Source organism: Phalacrocorax carbo, chromosome 2, assembly GCF_963921805.1.
Source record: "Phalacrocorax carbo chromosome 2, bPhaCar2.1, whole genome shotgun sequence".
Lineage (NCBI taxonomy): Eukaryota > Metazoa > Chordata > Aves > Suliformes > Phalacrocoracidae > Phalacrocorax > Phalacrocorax carbo.
In genome coordinates, this window is record NC_087514.1 from 12,437,890 (window position 1) to 12,462,676 (window position 24,787).

The window sequence follows — 24,787 nt, forward strand, 5'->3', positions numbered from 1 at the left end:
TGTAAGATCATTTGGGTAGGTTTTCAGACAGTGTCCTGGAAGGAAGATAATTTGGAGTTTTAGGCAAAAAAAAAACCCACAAAGATCTTGTTCCTTGCAATATAGAGCAGAAAAGAGATTTAACATTTAGTTTCCCTAACTACACTGCCAGTGCTAATATCTGAACGGAGATTAGATGATCAGCCTGACAGTTTGGTGTCTTCCTTTGTTTCACAAGATCAGATCCAAGCAATAGCATCATCCCTATTATGAAATATAGAAGTATTTTACAGCAACAACTGCAATCTATTCTGGGAGACTTCCTTGTAGATCCTGAGGGTGTCCAGCTTTGGTGACATCAATGGGAACAACAGGTGCTCAGCTGGGCCCATTCAAGGAGGCAGCACTTGGCTTTTGCTCACAAGCAGCTCTCCATATTGCTGATGACTTCTGCTCACCTCATCTCCTACAGAGATGTCCAGCACAGAGAAGGCTAGGGTTGGGGGATGGTTCCTTATACACTTACCGGCGTCTTTGTGTAATGTCAGTAATTTATTAAAGTAAGAGGTAGGACTGTTAGCACCAGACTTGCCATATTTTTATGTAGAAACATACATTGGCTGTAGAAAAAGCAAAAAACCCATATTCACAGATGCAAAGGCATTTTGCCCAACTTTGAACTCACTCAAGACATTGCAACCGGGAGCAGAGCTGAAAGCACCGCAGCCCTGGCCTCTTGCCAGCTCCCTGCCTAGCACTGATAGTGCACGCTGCTGCTGCTGCTGCTGACAGAAACTCTGAACTGGTTCAAGCCTGTGTTTCTTGGCTCAGGGAAGAACTTTTTACAGCACAGATTAGGAAAGCTAAAGGCAAGGATCCACAAATGACTGCGCACTACTTGGGCCTTGCATGGAAAGAAGGGCAGTTGCACAGTTCTGCTATTCTTGTTGGGTGATTGTGCTCTATCAGAAGTGAGCACATGTACTTGTGTATAAATACCGAGATATACTGTACCTTCCTCTCACCAGAGAAGACAGATGGCCTACCAGCCTTCAGACACTCTTCCATCCAAGTGATGCTGCCCCTCTCTTGATAGTGGATGAAGATCCACTGGTCCATTCCCTTCATTTGCTGTGCTCCAATCCCATTCCCAACTGACCTGCTTTACAGATGCATACCTTATATCTACTATTGCATCAAAATAGAAATGCAGATCTTCCCCTATCTGCCATGTAATCTTCCTGTGACACCCATCCATTCCTTGCAGATAAGTTCCTTAAATGGAAACCAACTCAGCGCGTGATCACTTCTTCATGCATTCAGCCTAAAAATAAAAATCTAAAGATGAGGGATTTCAAATTATATGTGGTGCAATAATTGTAATCATCAGATCAAAAGACAATGAAAACCCAAGGATCTGAACTGAGCAGTAGCTTCAGGAAGGATGAACGTACTGATCACAAAGCTGAAAAGCAAACACATACTTCTGTCTTACCTTCTTTACTCAAGGTGCAGAAAGTGTGACAAGTGCCTCATTAATCATATAATACTTGTGTGTTCTTCTGCTATTCATGTTGAGCTCCTATGTACTGCTACACTGCTTGAGCTGAATTTGTTTTGCTAAAGTTAAAAAAGCAGCCTGCCTACCTCCCATTTCTTCAGTGTTACTGTTGTTCAGCCTTCCTTTACAATGGTTTCCTAAAAGCTCTCTAAATGCTTGGTGGTTGTTTAAAAAATACAGAATTTATTTTAATTGCCTTTTTCCTAGGATGTTTCAGCCACTGGAGCTGGAATCACAGCCTAAAGGGCACATGGCTTTGGGGAGATAACCATCCTTAACTAGTGCTGAAAACCTTTGGCCTCAGGCTTCATGGCCCATTAATACTGAGATGCGAGAAAATACGATACGGCTTTCTAATTTTGTTCTCTGAATGATGCACCTTCCACTTGGGAAGAGGTGCATAGAGTTCTTCGGTCCACAGTTCACACACAGCTCAAGGACCCAGCAGCTTTTAGCTGGGATGCTGCAGGATGAAGACACACAAAATCATCTCTCCCACAGCCCAGTCAAACCAGAATTCTCCAGGTGACATCTCACCCTGATCTGGCCTCCTGTTGTAACAGGAGAATTGCACTAAAACAGAAAACCAGCTGGAAATCCCGTGGTCTCAGATATCCCAAAAATGTTCCCAGTAATTTCTGTTCTTGTCTCTGGCTGAAATGAGCTGCAAATATTTCTGAGTACTTTTATAAAATCCAGTAATTTCAGTGTGTAATAGTAAACATTACAAACTAGAGGGACGGTGCTTGAAATACTTGCACTAACAAGAGAACAGGGGATGAAAGAGATGCTCATCTTCGTCCTGGAAAGGACCACTGAGATAGACCTGCTTCTGCAGAGTCCCAAGGTTCAGAACATGCCATAGCCAAAAGCCCCGATTCCCTCTTCTTCAAAAGAGCAGCCTGTAGCTGCTCTGCCTTCACAGCTCCACTCTTGGTCCAGTGCTCACCTGGATGGAGCTGGGGGAGGGAGCAAGCAGGAGCCACCACAGGGGATGTGATGCTGATGACGAGCCATCAGGCCTTTAATCTAACAGGCATTGCTGCTTCCCCAAAGGAGAGCATCTTATCGTTTCTGTTCTCCCACCACAAACCTCACCTTAACATCTACCTGAGGAATTGCAGCACCTGAATTCCCCAAAGGGACCCTAGTACTCATTTCCTCTGCAAGATCTCTAAGCCATTTAGAATTTATTTCCCTTTCCCTCTCCAAAACAGCAGTTTGAATTTCTCTAGTTTTATGATGCTGTATTTTATTGTCCATTGGGCAAAATGTTCCAAATATTGTGATTCTTTCCTTGCATTTACTGCACAGGTACACTGAAAGGAAGTTTGTAATTGCTAAGTCTTGTTTTCCTTTTCATTGCAGCCTGCCCATTTAGTTATTAATGACTTTTTTTTTATTACTGTTGCAGCCACAAATGTCTAGGTGGTGCTAATAGAGTTGCTGTGATGTAAGTAGAGGCTGAGTTTTCCTCATCCTAGAAAGATCCTGCAGCTTCATATCGTGGCCTTTTCGAATCCTCTCCTCTGTGCTGGTCTATTGAAATAGATGTATTTCCAAATGCATGGCATTTGAAAACGAAGAACTCTGCATATGCTATAATTACGCTTATTTTGTCAAGGTCTGTGCTACACACTGAAATTCTTGCAGTAGGCCACAAGCCAGCGTATTCCGTAAGGCAGCACCAATTTCTAAGGAAACAGATTAATGTACTAAGTGTATTTGCTTACTATTCTGCACAGGCACGTTAGTGAAACATTCAGCAATGTACCATCCTAGTATTTTCTGTGAGCCATTCAGAGCAGACCATTATTATGGCTCCCACTGGAGCTGTTTCAGTGCATGATGTACATCAGTCTGATGCACCCAGTAAGGACAAAGGGAGTCCCATAGTGGGCACTGGCCAAGAAACTGGATCCTTGTAATTTTGCCAGGCTACTCCAACAAGCCTTCTTCTCCCTCTCATAAACAGTAAGATGAAAAGGATTTATCTGCTTACCAACTATGGGTCAGAATTCCTTTGAAATGTCTGGGTCTACTCTAGGGAAGAAGAAAAAGTTAATACTTTCCTTAACTTCTTTGCATAAGCTTTTGTGTTAATCTTCTGATATTTTTTATTTGTCAGGCCTCTAAAGGCTGCTCCTATATGCATCCAAGCACATCACGGCTTAAACATAAAGGTTTCGCATTTACCAGTAATATTGGTAATTCTCTTCTTATAAGTCCTAGAAACATTGTGTCCTTTGACATTTCAGTGATGCATTAAACTGTTGTCTGGAATATAAATGTGAGCTGAGAACCGATTTTGGAAAAGAGAGGAGATGAACACTTTCTTGAAAAGTGGTTCAACCTTTTAAAGTTCTGTTTCCAGTTTTTCCACTGGATGGGCAGAGTTTGGCATGATTACGCATCTTTGAACAAGAAGAGCACTTCAACATGAATGTTACCTTACAGAAATGATTATTACAATGGCGAGGAAAGTCCTGTTTAAATGAAATGGCTTCTATTAGGTACCTGGCCCTAAGGTAACTGTTGCTTCTGCCAAGCAGAACATGCCAAGCTACACTGCACCAACCTCATTAAGCAGACCCATTAAAACCAAAGACTGCTAGCATATTGCTCCGCTTTGCATGAACACTATATGTTAAAAAGCAGGGTGTAAAGGTGTAGGTTCAAAATTCTTTTCAACAGCCTATTTACAAAAAAGGTGAACAGAGGATTCTCAGACTGATGTCAGACTGCCACAGCAGGAGGCTGCTCTCTCCCCGTGCATCCCATGGATGAGCCCTTGCGCTCCCAGAGAGCAGACCTAACTCACATTCCCTGAACTTCCCTCTGGAGGTATTTATTGCTCTCCAATGATCGCCTGGGTCCCCTGTCTTAGAGACCCTTGAATTAGACATGGAAATTTGGGCAGTGTCTCCTCCATTGTCTCCCCAAAATTATGCTCCACTTTTTTTCTTTTTCTTTTTAAAAGAACAAAAACCACAGATGTGGTAACTGCAGTCTGAGTTAACTTCTCTCATTAAAATCTTTAACTTAAGCAAAAATAAACCAGGTCTTCCAACACATCATGAGAAACTATGTTCTTCTGGATGAGTTGAACTCTCCTCTATTTGAATACTTCAACCCCAAAATAGGTCACTTTATTAAAAAAAGTGGTGAGTCAGGTTGGCATTGTGACTTCAGCTATATGCTTTCTCCTAAATTAATGGCGAACCATTTTCTGCAGCACATATTTTCAAAGCACTATTTCAATGATAGTGATATGACTTGAGGTGGGTAGTTAATACACCTGATGCGTTTGAAGAAGTTAATGAAAAGGAGTACATTACTTCTTTTACAGCAGCAGGCTCAGTAGCATCGGTTGCTCTATAATCCTATATTGTCTGGCACATGAGGCACGTAACTGCAAAGCAATACTAAGGGAGGTTCTGTTTTGCCCAAATCTCAATTCACCACTACCTATAAGAACATGTTTCAAAAGCTTTCTGAATCTGGGTCTCAATTATAAATTAAATAGTGTTATGGGAGGATGAAGGGGAGTTTGAAGCTTTGCATTTAAATATCCTTTGCAGGTGAGATAATTCAGACTCACTTTTCCCCAGTGCAGCTGTATGCAATTTCCAGTCAATAAGCTGAGCAAATGGCAGCTGCTTGCAATAAAGCAACCAGCAACAGCCACAGCAACTGATAAAGAAGCAGAAACATGTCCTAGCACGGACTGCCCTTTTTCACAAAAGCCTTCAGGGCCAGGCTTATGTAGGGAAGACCACACACACACACAAGGGAGGCAACAAGTTCCCTGTGGCTCCGGGGCTCCTGCTCCTCCCAGCAACTCTGGCTTGGCAGCCGGCACCCTGGGGAAACCAGCACGAGGTGGCAACAACCTCTGCTTTCTCTCGGAGGAGTCAGACACGGGTGACGACACCAGGCTGCTCTCTGGGGCGTTGGTGGGGGTTGTTACTTCCCTGGGGCTGATACTCCTGTGAGGCCCTTTCCCACCATGCGCAAGATGCCTTTCTTCAACTCAGCCTCCTTTCCTGACCCCTTGTCAATGACCACTCCTCCTTTCCTAAGTCTTTTATTCAATTTCTCTTATTTAATATACTAATACTCTCAGCAGCCCTAAAGCTCCCTCGCTATTAAATGAAAAACAAAAAGACAACCTAACATGGCTTTTTTTCCTCATTTGGTTCCCACTCCCCCTCATCCTCCTCAGCTGTCTCAGTATGACACCTCTAAGACAGTGAGACTTTGCTGTCTCACTGCTTTGGTGCAGAAAGGACCCAGGTATTTGTCAGAAGCGTTATGCAAAGGAGCAAGATGCCACCCAAGAATAGGACTGCCCAGGTTCTGGTGCCCTGCACCGCTGGGCAACAAATCACACAAACCTACAGTGAGACTGGTGTCGTCTTCTTGTGCTAACACAACGTGAGGTGCTGACTGTTCCATCACACTTTCTCATCCACTTGTGCTTGTGGTTATGAGTCTTAATCAGCAACAAGGATCCATTCCAGCACTTGGTTCCCAAGCAAAAGTCACAGCAAAGCTGGAAGAGGCAGGATCAGGCCCCTGGGAGTTTCAAAAACAGCGCCCTTCATTAACTTCTCAGTGGCTGTGGTTTTTAAAGGAGAAAAATCATCTCTTTCAACATCATGGTGAAAAAAAAAGAGTGAAATACATAGACTTTGAAGTGGTGGGGAAGTACCATTACCCATTCACAGACAGCAGTCTGGCATTCATTACGTGTGATAGGGAGGCTGCATGCAGCAATGCGTGTAAGGACACATTTCGTACAGAGAGCAGGAAAGGCACATGCTTCATGCTCACATGCCACACAAGCTACTTTTCACACAAGCTGCTGGCCAGCTTTTACTGTCCCCTGCTCTGGGGAGCCACGGGGCTCGTCCCTCTTTGGTCTTTCTTCTTTCTAGGACATCTCAATGTTTGCCAAAAGTTTATCATACAGGCTTGTGGATTGTTACCCAGCCTTGGCTTTCTCCATTCAGACACATAGAGCAAAACGTTGCTTCTGTTCACTGTCATCTCCTATGCATTTGAAAGGCCGAAGTCCTTGATCTAGCTATATTTTCTGTACCCCTAATCCCTGACAGCATAATCAACCACTCTGGTTTCTACCAGGAATAGTGGATTCATCATCGACATCCCATATCTTCTCCCTGCTCCCTATTCCTTTGTTAAGCCATAGGTTTATCATAAATTCTGTAATGCAGGCAGGACTCCTTGAAATGCTGAGCTGGCTTTCAAAAGTTAAGAGCTGGGCCAGCTCTTTAAAAAAAAAAAGAAAGATCTTTATTTAGATTGTCTAAGAAATTCCAGTACCTACTAATTGATAACAGAATATTGGTTGAACAGATGAGAAACAATAACATTAAAAGCAAAGGTTTTAGCTTTATCATTGCCTTTCCTGGTTAGTCAGAGTTTATTTTCTCCCCTTGGAGACTGCATCAGCATTGTTTGCATTGGATACCATTGTTAGCCTGCACAGACTGTTACCAAAGGCATTCATGAGGGTATTAGAAAGATATTTCACAAAGAAATATCACAAAGAAAGAGAAGGCTATGACTGAGGCTTGACACCTATGAGTATCCTATCCTTTTCTTGGCTCTGTGGATCTTGTTTCCTTGCTACAAGCCTAATGTCAGGCTTACCTTGTCTGGAGAGCCCTGAACAGCCATAATCCTACATAACTGGGGGTCACTCAGTTCACGTGAAAATTTCCAAATCAGAGCGCACGCACTAGAGATACAAGGGAATATCCCCTATGTTACATCAGGTGTCATTAAGGACAGCAAAATCACCAATTCTGACAGGGTTCCCCGCTGGAGCAGAACCAGGGAGGAGGATTAACATGCTTCCTATCTATCCCAAAACTGCACCCATCTAAAACCCATTCATTCCCCCTGTCATCCTCTGCCAGCCCCCAACAAGCCTCCCCACCTGCCTGCGCAGAGATCTGATGGGCTGTGGGATCTCAGGGGGTTGTGAGGAAACAATTACAAATGGATTTTGGATCCCGGATGAAAGAGCTTGACAACAACTGCTCCAGCCTTTCTGAGGGAAACACCAAGAAGCCAGATTCTAATCTCCCAGTCCTGTCCTGACAGTTTGATCTTGCATCAGTCACTGCAATCCATGTGTTCAGATTTCTTCTGCACCGAACAAAGCCTGATAGTACTCATTTACCTACAGAAGTGTGGGGATGCAGTGTAACTTAAGTAGTATTTGCATGGCACTCGGAGAACAAAGCAGCCTTATGCTATTAAATAATTTCAAGCCAAAGTCACCCCTGGCCAGCCAGGTTCAAGGATGTATTCGGTTTATCATTTCAAAGTATTACTTTTCACATAAATGTTAGTGATTTCAGCCATTCCCAAGTTCTGTACCAGTTGGAGACTGGTTCCATGAAACAGGTACTAAAACTGCTTTTGACCTTCTTCCGTGAAAGTGGAAAGATTAAATACACACATTTGCCAGTTAGCAAGGACCGTTCCAGCAATGTTCCTAATACAAAACTGTTCATATTGATTACTGCTCTAATTGTCAGCCAATGGCATACTGAGGAAAAAAAATTGCAACTTCGTAAGAAAAACCCCTAAACTTTTTTTTCCCCTGGTGAAAATAGAAAGAATTTCAGCAAACTCTACTTTCTCTGCTTCGTTGGGATTCAGGCAGAATCTGAGCTCCCCCTGCTGTTAGTAAAAAATTGATGTATGGCTGAGCTAAATGAATTCTTAATATCAAGTTTCTCTGGCCAAAGGCAGGCCCTGGGGATCCCACTATTCCGTCTTTGGCTCGGGCTGCCTCATGGAAAGAAATAAGTAGCAAGATTTCAGTAAAAGCCTGTTCTTGCAGTCCCACCTCTGAGTACAGAAAGTATTACATTCAGAAGGAGAGAAGATAGCTGTACATAAAAACAGCTATTTGATGTATGAGTCAGAAGAGGAGAACATTTACACGAGCCCAGAAAGGTGTTGGCTTAAACCATCCTCTAATCTGTAGCCAGAAGTGGATCCAGCCCGTTTATAGTAGTCAATATTCCCAGCAACACTCCTAGGGCCAGGGCCGAGGCTGTGTGATGCTCCGGTTACTATGACCTTCATGGAAGCAGTAGATCTGCCCATGGAAAGATACGCTTTATATATGTGAAAATATCCTTAGCTGAGGTTATTGGATGAAAGCCCAGACCCCCTGCCAGAACAGCTCTAAGTCAACAGGGTGCAGGCCTACACTAGGGATATCAACAATTTGGGGATGTTCATCTTGACAGAAGCGAACAGAGTCCAGTTATCACAAGCCAAGGGTTTCAAGTCCCATTATTAAAACGCCTCTGGCACCTCAGTGTGTGGTATGAATTCCCCTTAGATTAACCAGTCATTGCCCTCAGTCTTTTAATTTGCTCATCAAAGAGGCAGACACCTCTGAACTGCTCTCCAGGGGAGGCTAAATTAGATGCTCTGAATCACCCTCTGGAAGAGCCCCTCGTGCTGCCCAGACAGGGAGAGCATGGCAGATCCCAAGCCAGCTGAGGTGCACTGGTGCCCTCAGCACCAGTCCTTGGTCGCCTCACTTCATTTGGTGCTTTTGAAAAATAACATTTTTTAACTGATGTTAACCCGGGGCGGGGGGGGAGAAAAAATGAAAAATAAAGAAGAGTTTTTCTAATAAAAATTCCCAAATGCTAAAATATTTTCCTGTTTTTCTGGTTGTATGTCAGGTCTCATTAGGCTGTGTTAATGAACTTGTTCCAAGCAAGTTTGGTGTAGTTGTTGTTTGTGGTTTTGCCTAACACATGTGAAAGGGCAGGCTAAGTCTGGCTTGTTTTCAAGTTAGTTTAGCAATAAGAAGAGTTGGGTGGGAATATAAAAGGAGAAACAACTTACAGATTGAGATTCAATACTTGCTCTATAACAGTAAGGAACTAAAAAAAAACACTGTTCTGCGCTTTGGTTTGTTCCTCTATCACATCCCAGTGATGCATGACTTAATATAGTTTTGTCTACATTTGGGTTCCATTTTAAAGAGCGGCAATCAGAAGCTACCACACTTAAATCCTGCTGCGCTGTTGATGCAGAAAGCACTTACACCAACACAGCCGTCTTGGCAGAGCCTTGTCATCCCTAGAAAGTTTTAGTAGATTAGATACATCTTCGTGATACGGGCAGAAAGGTCACACAGCACTTGTTTTCTTTGAAAGAATTCCCCAGCTTCCAAGTATACACAGCACGAAAGGGGCTGGGTACGAACAGCAAGTGGAGATATCCAACTTGATGAGGACTGCCGAAGCAAGAGCTTGGCATCATCAGTATTCTTGAGATCTTGCCCCAGCTACCCCAGCACCTGCATTCCTGGAATATCAGCACCAGTTTCTGAAGAGAATAAAGTTAGTGACACTGAGAAAAAAAACTCCAACTCCTAAACTTTGTCTACTGCAACAGAAAGATTCTGCAAGAGAAACTGAAATCTGTAACAGCATCTGGATGATAACAGAGGGGATGAGTCAGCCACACATTGCTACTGCTTGCTTTGTTTATGTTTCCCATACCACTTTGAGTCTCTTCATTATTCATTTTTATTTATTTTACAGCATTGGGGTTGCAAAAACTGAGAGCTGTTACAAAAACAAGGTCAATGCCCTGCTGAGTGCAGAGTTTAGCAAAACTATCTGTGCAGCTGAACTCTATTCTGCAATCCTCATATTTAAATGAACTGTGAGAGCCCGAAACAACTGCCAGATCACAATATTCATGGACAAGGATTGCTAGATCTTCATGTCTTCCTAAGAGACCTTCATCCAACTACTATGTGCACCATGACAAATCTAGATAACATAGAGATGCAAAGGTTTCCACTTCTCTTCAAGCAGATACAAAACATGCGCTATGTGTGACGCCCTGCTAACACTGAAAAGCTAAATGAAAGCTGTACCACTCAAGAGCCATGTTTGACAAGCCTGTAGTACTGTCACTGACAGCTAGTGGCCATTTTGATCCTAGAGAACCATCTCTGCAGTTTCTGAAAAGTATTTCTTTGCCCCACCATTGTTCAGGTGACAAACTCCTGGGAGAATAGGAAGAAGAGGTTTAACCCTGCCACTCTGTTTCTATCCGCGCTCTAATTCCCCCCTTATATACCACTACCGTAGGTCTCTCCAGCTCCAACAACTATTTCTCAAATCAGTTTAGCAGTATCACTGTATTAACAGCTATCAAAGTCCTTTGGTTTTACCATCAGGCAAAGAGAATCTTTCCATCCCTATTCCTGCCTCTAGCACAATGGCAAACATAACCCAGTAGTTTTCTCTTTCCACACCTTAATTCATAACTAATAGGCTCCCTTCACCATTTTTTCTACCCACCAACCTCAGCGGGTACTAGAGGTGCTACAACAAGACCTGAGCACCCTGGCCACGTTGCAGCCTTATCCCACACCTTTAACAGACCAATAAATGCAGCTACACCACATGGCATATTGGCAGCACACGGAGGCACCAGGGAAAGCCTGTAGCATTCTTTAACACAAAGTTGCTTAACCTGCCCCAGAGCAACACCACTGTCCTTTCCTTACACTCTTCAGGCAGTTACATCCAGGTTTCCTAAAAACTGGCAGTATAAACACAGCTGTTGACTTGGGCTCTCCTGAAGCCTCATTATTGCAGTTCAATTGTTGCTGGCTTTTTTTCCTCCAAGTTTCCAAATTACCTCCAGCCTCTATGTTGTTACAAACTAATTAGTCTTTAATAAGTCAGAAAAAGAGGCAGATTAGGATAATTAGGCCCTATGATTGATTACTGGGTCTGTTGCGGAATACGCCACGTAAAAGGCAATGAAGGAGAGAGTGGGCATTTGCAGAGAGCGGACAGGGTTATGAAAACAGACATCCAGACTAGCCCTGAGCTAAACTCAGTCAATTCATTGTAAAAAAGCTCTAGCATAAATGCATCTTTCTCTGGTTGCAAAGGAAAAGCCAGAGGCTTAAGAGTCTAAGGTGTGGGCTCACAGCATTTCAGCAAACCCGCTTGTCTCTCCCCCTTGCCGAGACGGCAGCCTGTGGGGAGCAGGGATGGCAGTGCTCTGTCCTCTGTATCAACCTGTTGCACAGGCAGTGCAGGAACAAGGAAAAGCCTGAGCCCTCCTCATTTTTCCCTGCCTTGAGTGCTTCCAGTGAGGCTTTGAGTCAGCCAGAAATACCTGCCCCTGTGGCCCATCGCACCAAGGGCTTACAACCACCCAGCCAGAAGGTCTTTAGGCAAACACCCTAGAACAGAGCCAGCTCTGTGCTTGCGTACAGGCGAGCCGTGAGTCATGCCCTCTGAATCTAGGTGTGCGATTCTATTTCCCACATGATAATAAAAGGGTAGTAACGCTCAGCTAGTAAGCGCATCACATCAGCATAGCAAAGGCTTTATTTAATAACCTAATCCAACTCTGAAATACATCCAGATTTGAAACAGTTGAAAATAAAAAGTTGCCCAAGTGGTTATGGATGAGTCAGTTTATCATGTAGCTTTAAGTGAGTTTTGATAAAATGTTCAAAGAAAATTACTGTCCCTGTGTGAGGCAACACTGAGTAATAGGGAAAGTTTTCAACAGACAGCCATGTTTTGAAAAACACCCAAAGTAAATAAAACCATAGAATTTTTTCCATCCATTCTTCTTCCTATGTATCCTCAACACGGTAGAAGATTTTCAGAAACCTGTGAAAGTTATAGCTGAGCAGAATATGATTTTGGTGCATCAAAGCTCTGGCTTATCAAACCTTTGGGTGAGCCTGGATGGCAAAATTAAGAAGGGGGAAATTATAGTTCTTTCTGCTGGGACAAAAAGAAATCTTTTTTTTTCTCCAGAATTAGAAAGTTCTGTTTAGCAACATCAGGGTTATGAATACTTAAATCTGCCAAGTTATCGGTCCCTTGACAAGCACATTAGAGAGAAACTCTTTTAAGATGCCAGCCCTATAAACACACAGATTTAATCAGAAGGATGTAGGAACTGATGAAAAAGAGCCTCTTATCCCAGAGCTTTCTCTGAAAAGCAGAGCAGCGGGGTGTGGCTGTTCAATACAATGAACTCAGGACCCAGGACCCAGGATCCCATCACTTAACTTACACTTTGCAGTAATCTACAGGACAAAGGTTTCCAATGAAACATGGTTGCAACAGCCTACACCTAGAAAACAGCTCTTAAGCAAAGGTCTGTTGGGTCACAGTACTCGGCTAAGGCACAGGAAAGCTCCTGTCTATCCCTCATCATCCCGCATGGTTTTGGGCACATCATCAAATACTACTTTTATTCTGGGTCCAGAACCCACATTAGAAAGATTTGTAAGCTCAGTTCAAAGTTGTGAATATGAACATCCCTGCTCAGTTGCCACATGAGCATCTCAGGTCATGACCTTCTGACAAAATGCTGGGGTTTTGCGAGGGTGAGCAATTCCAGGCCTTGTTCAAACCAAAACCCCGAATCCAGGTGTTCAGTCACAACTCATTCACAGACAGGATCAGACCCCTCAGGGAAAGCTGCAGCACCTGATGCTTTTCTTCCAAAGAAACAGTCTAATGATTAACACCCTCAGCCAATAAGTGAAAAGCTGAAAGCTGAATTACTTCTTTTGCTAGCAGAAATGAAAAGACTTGTTTCTCCCCTACAAGGTTTTACATCTAAACACAAACACTTCTTTTGAAACACGGGTATAAATACAGTTCTACCCCAATATTCTGGGAGTTTGCCTGTGAGGGACAGTCTGGGTTTCAGTCTGGGGTCAGTTTTGCACAAAACCATTGCTGCTTTATGCCCTGTCTGAGCCAGCAAGTATAACATTATTTTCTGCATGGTGGCAAGGCTATAAAAGAAAAGAAGGGTGCTGTGCCCATAAAGCAGCCTCTATTGCCGTATTTAGGGTATTTTTAACTGAAACATTATTTGCAGAATTGAAAGACCTGAGCCTCTGGGGAGAACCACTGCTCCATAGCTGCTGGACTGGTACAAGGGGGCAGGTCATTCCCTCTAAGACCTTCACTGAACAGAAAAATGGAAATCCTAGTCAAAAGTTAGGAGGGATGTTCATTTCCCATCCATCCTCTTTCCTGTCCCTAACACCCTGCTCATTTTGGGGCAAGGGTTTCTAAGTAGGCACAGGGAGGTGCTTAAAGCTTCTGGGGCTGGGATTTACCACCCGCCCCTGTTCTCAGCTGCTCTAATGAACTATACGCATGCAATTCCCTGCTTAATGCACCTTTGCCTCAGTCCTCATCTAGCGGGCCAGCATGGCCATGAGGGGACTGCATAAGAGCAAGGTGTCCGCAGGGAGGAAGCGCTCTGAGGTCCTTTAGTAAGCCCTCTTTTACAATCCTTCTTATACATTGGAGGCAGAGCATTCCGGATTCTGCTCTAGTCTCTCGTCACTTGACTTTTAGGTGTTTAAGTCCTTTGCTGGGTATCTTCTTTTAATCCCCCTCTCACGAGCAGTTATGGAGTGGTGGGACTGAGTCATGGCGCTTTCAGGGCATTTCTGCGATGCCTGTTAAAAATGGCCTACTTTTCCTTTGCAGGTTGCTGCGATGCAAGTGGTGTGCTGCAGTAATTAATACCAGGCAGATACGAAGAGGAAAAGGTTGTTTCTAGTTGTGAAGAAGCAGGTTTGGCTGAGGTACTGCTAAGTCAGTTCCCACATTTGAGCTGAAAAGCAAATGCAAATGTTTCAGAGTGCCCTGAGCAAATTTCACTAAGTTCAAGCAGGGCCAGCAGGATGGCTCCTCCGGGGAGCCTTCCTCCACAGCTCCTTCTCAGTCTCTTCTCTGCTGATGCCTTTTGCTCTTGTGCAGGGGGGAGACACACCGAGACCTTCCTTTTCTCAGTGGCCTGCTGAAAATGTCTCTCTCCACGTGAGCCATCGATAGGCAAGCGAAAGTGCAGGCAAAAGCCTGAGCTTTTTTTCCTTGTGTGTAGGGATGTTTGTAATTATTAATCTCACAACAGCAGAGGTAAATATGATAACTGCATGACTCAGACTGTGCCTCAAAGGTCATTCTCAGTTCCTATCCCAAGCCAAAGGGGAAGAAGGAAAAAAGCCTGTTATATTCATGTTCTCATTTCTCTCTGAGGTGAGTCACCCTACCAGTTAAACGCTATAAAATGACAAACATTGGTAAATAAGATAATATTAATGATACTGATGACTCAACCGAAACAAACACACATCAGTCACAGCTCAGCAGCCTGAAAGAACCTTATGAGAAGAAAAAACCTGCTCAAATCAAAGACGAGATGATGATTGCAAATCTGCTATTAATAAATATTTTTCTATGACAAAGCATTCCACGCAGTATTTATATTTCATTATGCACAACACAAACCAAGCGACTGGAAACATTACTCATAGCAATTGTGGAAAAAAACTGTGAGAACTCTTTTTCATTTCTGTTAGGGCAATGTAATTGCCTCTTTTAAAAAGCAACAAAATTGTCTTCGTATAAAACTCTCTCGTCCTCTGCCCTGGAACGTTAGGTTGCATTCCCAGATTTGCACATTTTTTCTAACACTAAAGCTGAGACATATCCGAAGTGACTGGCGAGCAGGTAGTCCCCAGCTCTCTAATTCAGCAAGAAACTGTACTACATGTCTGGTTTCAAGGTATATTCCCATTGACTGGAGGCAAGCCTGCAGCAGCTAAAGTTTGGCAGAATGGCTCTTCAGCTCCTGGGGGAAGGGCTTTCAGCCCTAGGAAGTCCCAGGTTTCGAGGCAGAGCGGCCACCACAGGCTTTGGTTGCATTGCTTTTACGGTTTCAGGTATTCCCAAAAAAGAGCATGAGGCACAGTGGCATAACACAATGGCAATGTTTTAATCACCAAGATATTCTCAGGACGTACTCATGTATGCACCTGTGACCTCCCCTCTCCTAGAAACTGAGTAGACCTTGTTCCTCCTACACGTTCTCTCCCTACTGTATTTTCATTTTTCCTAAATTAATGACTCTCTCATTCATCTGATAGCATTTTTGTCCCTCAAGAGTGTCTGCATCTATCTGGGAGAGTCCAAATTAAAAACAGTGAGCCAAAACAAAGCCTAGATATTACAGGAATTGTTGTGTGGGCTTTCACACAGGAGGCAGTCCTTTTTTCTGCTCTTGCAACAACCTCTCCTCATGATAATGTCTAGAGATATAAATCCTGCCTCCCAATATGTGGCTCCCACTGAAGTCACCAGCAGGTGTTTGCAGACAGAGGGTAGAATTTGCACATAGGGAAGGATCATTTGCAGTTTGCTTTTCAGAGCAGTTAAGCCTGATCTGTTGGAGATATGTATGTGAGTCATCTCACACTCGCTCACTTTCCTCCCCTTGTGAACAGTGAGCAAACTTCAGTCTAGTAACCACATATCTGTTCTGCAGGATCTTTATGTCTTCTTCCACAAATGCTTCGCAGTCAGCTTAGAGAGGGAGAAAATTTGCACCAAAATACTGAACAATTTTAGACCTGATCTTGCAGAACCAAAGTGATGGACTTCCCTTCCTGATCACATACTCCAGAGAGTTTTCATTTACCAGGATATAAATATCGAGAAAGTTTAATGACTTTGGGTGTAAATCAGAAATAAGTCAGAGGAAGGCAGTAGAGGATTTTTTTGTCATTACTAGTGGTATGTGCCATATATCACATAAACCACAGACTTCAAGGCGAAACCCTGTTCTCATCTAACATCGTATAAATCCAGAGAAACTCAGCTCAGCACACCCGAGTCTGCCCAGTACTAAATTTGGCCAGCTGTATTTGTGATTTAGCAGCCATGATGCAAATGCCATAGCACTGAAAATGCACTGAGGACAACAAGTGGCTCTGCAGTTAACCTTGAGGCTGGCATCTGCATTGGGCTCCTGGCTCTGTCACAGGCTCTGTTCTCTAATTCCCCCGATCCCAAATCAGCTCTGCCTCTTGGAAACACAGGTTACTGCTTTCCTCCCAGCTTCTCTCATTTATCAACTCTTCATTACAGGGACAGCCCCTTCGTAGGTGTCTAAAAAAAATCTCTGACTAGGTTGAAAAATGTACTGTGTTAAGAGTGCTTTTATGTAATAAATGCAAGTTAATCCCTGCATGGCATAACTGTGGTGTAAAAAATGTCAATCTCCTTGCTTTTCTCGGCATTAATCAGCCTACTCTACAGGGTTTTTAAGCAAGAGGACTTCTAGGAGGTAAGTGTTATTGGCTATGTGACCTTGTAGTAAAACTTCCCTTTGGAACTTCAGAATGCTTCCCCAGACAATTGAAATAATTTCAATAGCTCTGTGTTCCCCCTCCCCCCTCCCCAAATTCATCTGAAAACAATTAGGTTCTGAGAAAGATCTACACAGCTGAACTTACAGTCCAAAGCAATGAGGAAATGGCTCCTCCAGCTGCTGTGAATTTCACATAAAACTATCAGTGAGCACAGTCTGAAAAACAGCTTTTCCCCCTTAAAGATAGTTTCTTGAAGTTAAACTTTGGGACTGAGCATTTGGCATAATTTCTTTAATCTGCCTTGATTAAATGATTCTTAATGAAAAGCCTAGGTTTCTGAATCCTCTGGATTTCATAGCTAATCATTAATGGATAATAACTGGAGTTACAGACAATAACCACAGCACAGGAAGATGATTAAGATGCCTGCCCCAGATGAAGCATTATTTTAATGTTTGGAAGGGGTGGTTATCTGTTCTTCTTTGGGACCACATAAAAATTTGCAAAATGAAGAACTGAACACAGATAAAATGAGCTAACTCAGGTGGTTTACCACTCGGTATCGTGGGCTGGCAAAAATATTACAAGGGGCAAAGGCAGTCACTGGGCTAGCCAGGAATGCCATACTGTGAAACAAGTATGTTCAAGGAAGGAGCTTCTCCTGCTGCTGCTCCCTGGCCTCACCCCTGGTCTCCATCTCGCCTGTGTTGGTGTGCCTCCCAGGAGCCCTCTCTCTCTCAGTAGTCTTTACCAGAGAGGAACATATTGCCTCGCTTGCAATAGCCCAAGCCTAGAGTAACTCCTTGTAATCTCAATTACTAGATTTAAAATACTTTCTCTGAGGCAGGAAGCAGACCTAGCAAAGGGACACAGGGGAGCAGATGGCATAATAACAAAGCTTCATCCACCACCCTCTTAAACAAGGCCAATTTCTCACTGACAAATACTAAGTGCTTACTCTCCTGCAGTGGATTTATTTTCAAGAAGAGATGTAGGGAACACTTATCATCTTGAGCAGGGAATTTGGGGCATTCCAAGAGAACAGAGCTGCCCTAAGGCATGCTGGAATTTTGCCTGGGCAGCTCTTCTCCTCGGAAGGAGCCGTGTGGACATCTCAGGGCTGCTTATGTAATTTGTTAAGCAAACTTGGCTGCATACCGGAGCTGGTCAGGACATTTTCCACAAAGTGAGATTTCAAAACTGAAGTGTTCATGTCAAGACACCAGGTTTTGAGAAAGTTTTTTTTGCAAGACAGTCATGTAATTTACATCCTGGTGGTTAGGACAGCGGCCAGGAGATGAAAGAGCCAGGTGAAACTCCTTTCCCTGCACATTTGAGAAAGAGCTGCAATGAAGTCTTTTGACCAGGAAGATGGATGGAGTTTAAGAGACTCTCACACTCCAGGCACCCAGTACTTTAAAGATAGGGAACAAAAAAAAAAACAGTCTGAAACCTTGACAATTACTGCAAAACAGAGTAGTCATCTTCTAAGTCAGTTCTCCTGCATATGCAGCAGGCCTGAGTAAAGTGGTTTCATGCAGGGAACAGTAATTGAAAACAGTCACTGAAGTGGTAAACAAAACCAGAACACTAAATATTAATGTGCAGTAAGTGACCTTGTAGGTTTTCCTTCAATATTAAGGATTTAAACCCCACAGTGTATTTGCAATAACCCATTCTTATTTTAAAAACATTTTGTTCCAGATAGCTCAAAACCCTGCTCCCTCCTGGCAGTGAGAACAATAGTTTTTTACTGGAAGCTAAGGATAACTTGTTCTAGGGTGAAAAATTCTGCAAAGTTCAACGAAGTGGCTCACAGGCAAATGGGGTTTGTAGCAAGCATAGTGGGTCAGAACCTTGATTTTTACTTCTTGTCTGAAAAAGAGCTCCTCCAACAACACAGAGCCCCATAGCAACATGCTCAGGCATTGACTCTGCACTGAGTCAGAGGGAAGAATGCCATTTAATGACTCACCAGCACCACTTATGCTGCATTGTATAGTGCTAAATAATCTAATCTGTCTATCTACTCAAGAGCCTTTAAAGAGTGCTAGTATGCAATGTAAAGAGTTTTCATTGGCATACATGAAAGGCATTAAGAACTGGATCGCACTCAATGGAAAGTTGCCATCATTTCCACTGGGAGTTGGACCAGAGCTTACACATGCAATGCATAGTGTTTGGGAAAGCTCTTAGGGAAAAAAAAGGAGGAGGCTTTTAAAATCAAAAGGCAATAGCTATCAAAGACAGTGGTTTCTGGACAAAGTTCTGTTCTGAGGTATCCTGCATTATCTGTGCATGCAGATCTCCCTTTGATGCCGGTGAGAAACCTGCTCATCAGGGGAGCACCACACTAGAGCAAAATCTCCTCTTTCAGAGGCGGGCGAGGACAGTTCCTCCTGCAGCTACCCGGGCAGTCGCTGAGTTTCCCGGCACTTTCCGGTAGGTGGCACTGCTAAATTTTTTAACAAAAGCGAATTTTGTGAACTCTTAAGTTCTCAATTATTTAGTAGTCTTGTCTGAATGGAAAAGCTAAACCATGCAAGTCATTTCCCTGTCACTGCAGCGTGCCTCGCACAGACACAAGGGAGTCTATGCCTGATCCTGCGTCCAGTGAAAGTCTAAGGGAAAAAGAAATGTAAGGTCAAGACTTGTATTCATGTCATCAGCTGAATACTTTCCTGCTAGGAATCAGTCCAGATGGAGAAATATGGATCTGTTTTCCTCTCAGGATTACAATTTTAGGATCTCTATCTTCTTGGTTACATATGTGGATGTGTTTTTCCTTGCCTCCAGTATAAAACACATGCTCCTATTTCAGTTCATGGCTTGGATTAAATAGCCATTCTGCCTAATTTTGGCTTCTGCTAGCAACCTCTGTGCCTCACAAACAGTGCTGTGAGAGTACCACGTGTGCCAAGATGCTCCTTTGCTGGCAGAAGAACCATTCCTCCTTTTCCAGCCCTACTGACAAATACTGGTATTTGCAGCAAACCAGAACAGTCAATTGTGGGTGGAAAAATCAAAGTGGCAGTGGACAAAAAAAGACCATCTGGAAGGCAAAGGATAGACCCCTCTGGGGACCGTTGACCCTGCATCTGCCCTGGGCATCGCATCTCAAACCCCTACACAACCGAACCACAGTGCATCTGCACACAGCTTACAGTTAATGAGGATACAAGAATCACCCTTCAGAACATCTCTCCACGAAAGAGCCAAATGCAAGTTGACAGTGGGCTGCTTAGCAATGGACTGACTCTAGAAGGACAGTCCCAAGCAAATCCAAGCCTCTATTAAAATGTCAGCAGTATATGCCGGTTTGCCTGCTAACCCTATCTACCTAATATCTGATATGTAACCTGTCCTGTGAAGGTCAATACTTTTCTATTTTCAACTAGTGTAGGTAAATACATAAGTTTTCAGAGTACTCAAAAAGCCTTTGTTTCAAGAGCATCGTGTGGCAGGAAGTCACACGTGTCAGACATTATGTTACTCAAACATCCTCTTCTTGCACCGATTACGGGCCTATAAGCCTGTTTCAAGAGTTCCTTTTGTCATCAGATATAAGGAACAATAACTATCAGGGACACATAAGCTTTTGGAACATCCTACCCAGAAAACTTTGTTCCTGTCCAGGCTATCAGTCCAGAGAAGCTTCAGGTTTCCCCCCAGACATGCTGCTTTCCTTACTATGGGAAAGGAAGTCCGGCAGGACTCTGAGCATGCCATAATTCAAGCTCCTCTGGTGGCCACATTCAAAGAAACATGAATATAATCATAAGCCAGAGAGAAGCTTGTATCATGGCTGCCCTTTTTGTACCGCTTCTTTTGTTACTGGAGGATCTCTCAAACAGCTCCTTCTGCCAGCACTGAAAGGAGAGAGCAAAAAAAAAACAATATCCCTCTCTTCCTCTATCACAACTGTACTCTTTTGACAGGCACTCAACCCAAGGACGCTGCTTGCCTTCCAAGGTGAAACTTCTCAAAAAATTGATGTTGATGTATCTTATAAACTCCCAGTTTTTACTATCATCATGGGATTCAAGTATCTGGAGAAGAGATTTGACTTATGAGAGATGGCAGCATTAGCAGCTCAAAAGTTCATTCATCCTCAAAGGCATATATATCAGCTGAAATGAGTTTCAAAGGATCATTCACTTGAGCTGATTTACAGGTACACCAGCAGACACAGAGACACTTCTTTCAATGACATAATTTTAATAAGACAGGAGCATTCTTGCTACTGCAGCCAAGATCAGGATATTTTTATTTTTTGTCACAAAGCTTTGCTCTGCATGCATTTAGCCTCAGGAACAGAGTTTTCTGACTGTATTGCCAAAAGCACATCATTTTTGCAACAGAGGCAACAGTGGGAGAACGATGTGCTTCACTGGAGTTCATAAATGCTTTTGCAACTGTCCCCCAGAGGACCTGAGCCAAACTGTCCCATGCAGGTGTGCCGAGCAGCCACTGGAGCCTGGCACTGCCCTCCTCTGTCCCTAGGCAGGAGGCAGCTCTGTTGGGCTGCCCGTACCTGCCAGCACCGGGGCAGACCAGCAGACTGGCTCAGCTCCACCTCCAAGAAGACAAAGGTGCCTGCAAGGCTGCATGCCCTGTCATCACAGGGGACACTTTGGAAGAGTCTCTGAAGAAGGTGCAAAATGCTTTATTTGGTATAACATTTTTTTCCACAGCCCCAGGATCATGAACCACAAGCAGACTGGGGAAGTGCTGCCCAGGTGGCCAACGGTGTGGTGCATCAGGTCACCAGCAAATCCCACTCCTAAAGCAGCAGTGTGAGCAATGCCCATGCAGAGCAAGGCTGATGGTGACGTGACGGGAGAGAGTTCGTTGAGGGAAAGGGTAAATTGCATAATATTTCCCACCCCCTCAGCAAAGCCAGCACTTGATGGGGAAAAATGAGGTGGCATGGTTTTGTTTTTCTTACATGACGTTTTTTCCCTCCGTTAGAAAGGGGAACTTTTCAGCCCCGGTATTTTCACTTCCAAACTGAGTCTGTGGAACAAACTTTCAGCTGCTGACTCAGACAAATGCCTAGTGCTTTCAGTGGGAGTCTTGCCCAAGCTATGACTGCAGGATTTGGTCACTGCCCCATACAAAGTCATTTTAACTCACTTCTCACTTCTCCCCTGTCCATGGAAGAGGTTGCCAAAGCCCATGTTATTTTGATGCTTCCTCAGAGATCTTCCTTTAAGTCTATCCAATTTTCTCTCTGTCCCAAGGGTGGAGGGGGGAATATAAGAGAGAACTGTGAATGCCTAAGCTAATTCCTCATTTAAATTTTTCAGACTTAGAGGAGAAGGGGGCTTAAGTCTAGGAAATTCTAAGCATCGCTAGGTAGCAGCCATTTTTGTGGGCTGCTTCTGTAACATTAAGCATTTTGCTGAAATTTAACTAATAGCCACTACGGAGCAAATCACTGAAAGATCCCATACCCCGCCATCACATTAAACTCATGTTAAGCAAAGTGCATTCATTCCATAAATATTCTAATAGCAGACAGACACATAGTCAAACTTGCTCCCAGATGCACTGGGCTCAGCCTGACCTAGCTGATCACAGAAATGCTTCACCCTGGAGCAGGGCGGGGGGGTGAAGATGAAAGAATAATTTTTACTCTGGTTTGCCTCAGAGGTATCAGAGCTGGGGTTGTTGTACAGCAAGACATAGTTGGGTACTTAGATGGCAGGCAGCCATGGCCCTCATCAGTAGCACTGAGGTGAAAATTATCGTGCTATAATTCAAGCCCTGTCATGCCTCATTGCTTAATTATACAGTTCTGATTACAACGGAATCATTTTTCTATAGCATGTCCCAAGCTGACATCACTTTGATTAACAACTCATTTATCTGATTACATAGTAACTCAATAACATTTTGAATTGGAGGGAAACCAGGAAGCCCTTTCATGCCCATTCAGCTTCCTAGCCAGCGTGCATATAAGTACCCTGTAATTTCATCTTCTTTATTTATAGCATGAACAATGCTTTAATGACCTGGAGAATGGAACAAGCAGTAAGGTACAGAGATTTGAAGATAATAAAAAACCTAAGAGCCGTGAGAGAAAGAGATCGACCCTACAGGGACCTGTAGCAGTCCTGCAACTGGTGCCATCTTCAAGCTTATGTTCCTAAACATTTATTACAGAAGGACACAGAGGCCCCAGCTATGTCGTAGCCCCATTATGTTCAGCTCTGAGCAGGCCTCTAATTGAGGAGAGTCTGTTTCAAAGAACTGACAGTCTTAGGCTTTGATTCAGCAAAGAACTGAGGCATTAAGTCTCTGACTTTAGGCTTCATTATCATACCTCCTCTTGCAACACTGACTCTTTCTTTTATGACTCCCAATGTTTCCCATAATATGGTGTAGTTCACATCTTCAAAGTGCTGTAAAATATAAGTAAATTAAGCTTTAAAACTACCCCAGTGAGATCAGCAGACAGTTGTTTCAGGGGCAGAAACTGAGTCATAGATATATGAAGTGACTTACCCAAGGCCCCATGATAAATGATTGATAATAAGTCAAACAGAGAAATGCTAGTTCCTAAATCTGTTAGCCCACCACACCTTGCTATTTATTCTTGATTCACCCATTTTTTTCAGCTAACTCCCTACACGTCGTCAGAATAGGAAGAGAAGACCACTGTTAATGACCGTATGGCGCTACCCGTGATGGGACCCAGGGGAGAGAACTATGAGACGTAGCAACTGCATTTCAGCAGAAAGGCTACCCATCAGAAAGGGCTGATTAAGTGAGATCACTATTGCACAAAAGTGCTCTCGCTCCATCAAAATCCCTACTGGGAGTCAAGATGGCTGGCGTAGCCATTGCTCGGTTCATTTCTGCTACACAACTTGAGCCGCACTCCAGGGAACAGGTATGCCCACGGCAGTGGCTGGCATCTACCTGCGACCCTGCAGGCTTTCTACTGCCCCGTGTCTCCAGCAACCCCCTGCTGAAGCCAAGACATTGGCAGCAGGGCTGCTTAAACAATTAGAAATCATATATTCCAAAACTGGTTTTTAAATAAGATATATGACAATATTTTTTGATGTGGCAAAGACGACTTTTCATTCCAGCTTGTTTAGAACAGTTTTGATAACAAAATCATGCTTTTCTACATTCCTCTCAACAGTTTTAGCTGATTAAAATAGCACTCCAGCTTGTAACATCCTCAGGAAAGGGATATGTCTGCTGCACGCGTAAGGTGATGTTAACAGCTGCCTTGTATAATGTCCATTGTCAGCTCATGATTATTACTTATCTGACCACTTAAATAACAGCTCTATTGAATTTCCAAGGCATTTCCGAAGCCAGCAAGTGGTGGACACATTCTTGTCTACTCTGCATATAAATGGGGTGGAGGTATTTCATTAGTTAATATCTGCCGGTTGCTCTGAGTTCCCAGGATATAGCTATATTCACTAAACCTCCAATCAAGCCCCTCATCACATCACATACTGCACAAATGGGGATGAAATAAGCCATTTGCTGCCAAAGTTCACAACCTGTGCGACAGATCCAGTGCAGCAGGTGTGGCTAGTATGTAAAAAATTATCTTGGGAGTTCTCCAGTTGTTTCCCAGTCCAATGTCTGTTTATTGACCTCCCCGCAGTTAATCTGTGAATACTTCCCATTTCTCTTCTTGACTGCATGGGCATGGCATGCAGCCTTCTGCAAGAGAAAGATAATGTTCATCACGTGGATACTCTGCTTGTCTGGAAATGTTTTCTGAAATGCCAGTGGAAATGAAATGCTATGTATACATCTGGGGGCAGACTGCAGCTGAACTGAACACAAAATGGCAGCTGCATGAAGCCTACAGCAACCTCTAATAAATTTAGAGGGGCAGCAGAAAGAAAATCGTCAGCATTTTACCATCAGCACTTTGAGAGTGCGTGACGAAACACAAAAACCAGGACCTGATAAATTTTATTAACAAGTGGCAGGAAGAATCCACAAAAACAATTTCTAACCTGCTT